The 2867-nt window shown below is 38.5% G+C and overlaps 1 long non-coding RNA gene across 2 annotated transcripts; it reads right to left on the reverse strand.

Moving 5' to 3' along the window:
- Window positions 1–439: 439 nt before the first annotated feature.
- Window positions 440–2377, reverse strand: LOC121767557. 2 transcript variants are annotated; one of them, XR_006043135.1, is made up of 4 exons: window positions 2028–2377; window positions 1143–1670; window positions 842–1057; window positions 440–732 (listed from the first exon to the last, which is right to left on the reverse strand). It is a non-coding gene; the product is annotated as an uncharacterized LOC121767557 (long non-coding RNA). The 2 variants fall into 2 exon arrangements; XR_006043134.1 differs by having other exon boundaries at window positions 1143–2377.
- Between the last annotated feature and the right edge of the window lie 490 nt (window positions 2378–2867).

A 2867-nucleotide genomic window follows, 5' to 3' on the forward strand; every position in this document is an offset into this window, starting at 1 on the left:
AGATTAATCGAGAGATAGCTAGTTTTACGTGGTAAAAGGAACGAGTACAACACATAGGTTTATCTGCACTCGAGAGAGGGGACCCTTTGTGAGGGCTTGAGTCTTAGGAACTTAAGGAGTTAGAATCTAATCTATTGGAAGGAGACTTTGATAGTTAGACTCTAATCTACTGGATAAGTGCACTCGAGAGAGGGCTTATCTGAAAATCGCGACTTTCCTAATAATCCTGGAGACACATAAAGGTAAGGGTTCTGTGAGATTAATCATCACTAGGTCGTAGTAGTTGGATCCTAAAACTCTACTTTCTTTAGCCTGCTTTGTATTATTTTGTTTTTATTTTGTTTATATTTTTGTCTAGTTTATAAAACCAAAACCCAAAACCCCGTATCTCTAGATAGTATATGACGCTTAGTATATGATAGTCAGTTGCAATCTTATTCCCTGTGTTCGATATCTCGGTACTGACCTTTAGCTATACTAGTTCTACCCTATAAACTTGCAGGTATTTTTAGTGCTAATAAATAGTGCATCAGCCCCACCGCATTTTATGCACTGCGAAGGAACGCTCGATGATATTCCTCGCCTTCGTGTGCCTGAGATTGAACAACTCCTTGGGTGATTGAGGGGTTGCATTCCCGGGACCCCACTCTTTCAAATGGTACCGAACACCTTTGTACGGTGTCACAAATCCCTCACAATTGGTGTAAGCATTGTCACATAGATAATAACAACCTGAAAAATGAAACATCAACATCCAAAACCACTTGCAATAGATCAAATGTCTGGCACACTACATCGTTACTTTAAAAAATTTGGCCACTACAGTCATACATTTTGGTACCTGTAAACCAAGTGGTCTGTTGATTGCATCACGTAATATTCTGGAATCCCCCGCCGACCCTTCCCATCCCGGCAACACGTATACGAATTGAAGATGCTGATCACAGACGACAAGCGTGTTTGTTGTTATTTGTCCTTTTCTGTTACGGTACCGTGAAATATCTGCAAGATGGATGCGAACATTGATGTATGTCTTATCTAAAGCTCCAAGGCATCCCTGCAATGTTAATGATTCAGCTATATACAATTCACAACTCACTTTGTTCCCAGCATATAAAGAAACATCAACTTAGAAATCATACCTTAAACCACTTCCATCTTGAATCGGTACACTCATCATCAATAGGAGTAGGTTGAACCAAAAATAATGAGTGCTAGGAGAGAACACCGCGAAGCACGAGATGAATGTACCTTGATACAGTTTGCAAAGAGCGCATGACATCAAAGCCAACAATTCGGGTCTTCTTGTGATGAAATAGAATACACAGAAACATGGCTACTTGCTCCTCTACGGTAACGAATTTTTAGTCAATTAGACCACTCCTAGCCCTAAGAATACGGCATAACCGACCAAATGTATTCCTGTCCATCCGTAAGTTGTCAATACATGATTGATCGGTGAGACGAACCAGCCTGTCCAAATGCTTTATATGGGCAGGAATCCTATCAACCATTTCACCTGATGTTTCCCTACCCGGTTGTTTTCTTTTACGAGAGTTAGTTCCAATCAATGATAGAATCATGTGTATAAGGAGAAGGTTTATTTGATGATTCCTTAATATTTCTTCTAACAAAAGCAAAAATGTGGTTAATTCTTCAAGTCTGCTTGCCTGTATTGAGGTACCCGGTTTTACGATACTCATTCCATACAACACCATCAGAATTCAAATGTGTGTGTGTGTGTGAGCATTTGTCTGTATGGAATGCTATAGATATAGTACAAAAGTTCGAGACCATCAAAACACTCACGAGAATAACAATTTTATGACCCAATCCAAACAAACAAAGCTTTGAAAACAATCCAAAATCGTTGAAGATTCAAAAATCGAAGCTAATACACCCAAGGTTGCAAGAAAATGGCAATATTAAACACACAACCGGCCAAATTTTGCAAAAAAATCAGAAAGTGAAAGGCTTCTGTACATACAAATCTGCGGCTAAATGAAAATGTGTAACAGAGAAAATACCTTGCGAATTAGAGCTTGGTCGGACATGATGCTTTCCGTCAACAATATAGATGAGTTCAGATGCGAATCCCCTTTTGAATCTACCCCAAAGAGTTGGTCCGCGCTCGATTCAATTTGAAGCTCGTCTTCTCCAAATTCAGGTGGAGAGAGAAGGACTTGGAGGGGCATAAAGGTGTAATGCAGTAGGAGTAGTGTATCGGAGAAATTGTGTTTTCGTCTGTCGGTGGATTTTATGGGGATAGCATAATAGGGGATGGAGCGCATTGCTATCTGAATTTCAACCGGCTCACGTTTTTTTTACCGGATCCTATAGAAACTCTAACATGGCAACCAAAGACTAGGAAGGGGACGTGTTTGTTTGTCAGAAAAGTAGTAGTATTGTTAAACATTATGATTCATAGAAATTTCATTTGTGAATACAGGAATTCGCTATTCTGGGTTCAAAATAAGGATTTTCAGGGCCAAGCCCACTTAACTTTCTTCAAATTATATATGCCTATGGAGTTCAAAATTAGGGGATCAATTAGTATTATTATCCACCATCTTTCTTACATTGTTCATAAAGGCACTGACGAAACACTAAGTAGTAGATTTACAGGGGATCGAATAGAAGCAATAGTTTTACCCTAAATTTTATTTAACTTGTATTGGATTAAACTTGTTTTCTTGGTCTTCTTTATTTGTTAATGGATAGCTAGATCCCCTAAAATTCTAGGACTAAGAGACTAATTGCATGCATTAATATTCATCTGATTTATTTATTAGAGAGATGATATGTTGCGCGACTCTATATAAGTGGTTACTAAGCGACTATGTTGATGTAGTAATCTCACAATTTTT

This window comes from Salvia splendens, chromosome 15, assembly GCF_004379255.2.
Source record: "Salvia splendens isolate huo1 chromosome 15, SspV2, whole genome shotgun sequence".
In the NCBI taxonomy this organism is placed as follows: domain Eukaryota; kingdom Viridiplantae; phylum Streptophyta; class Magnoliopsida; order Lamiales; family Lamiaceae; genus Salvia; species Salvia splendens.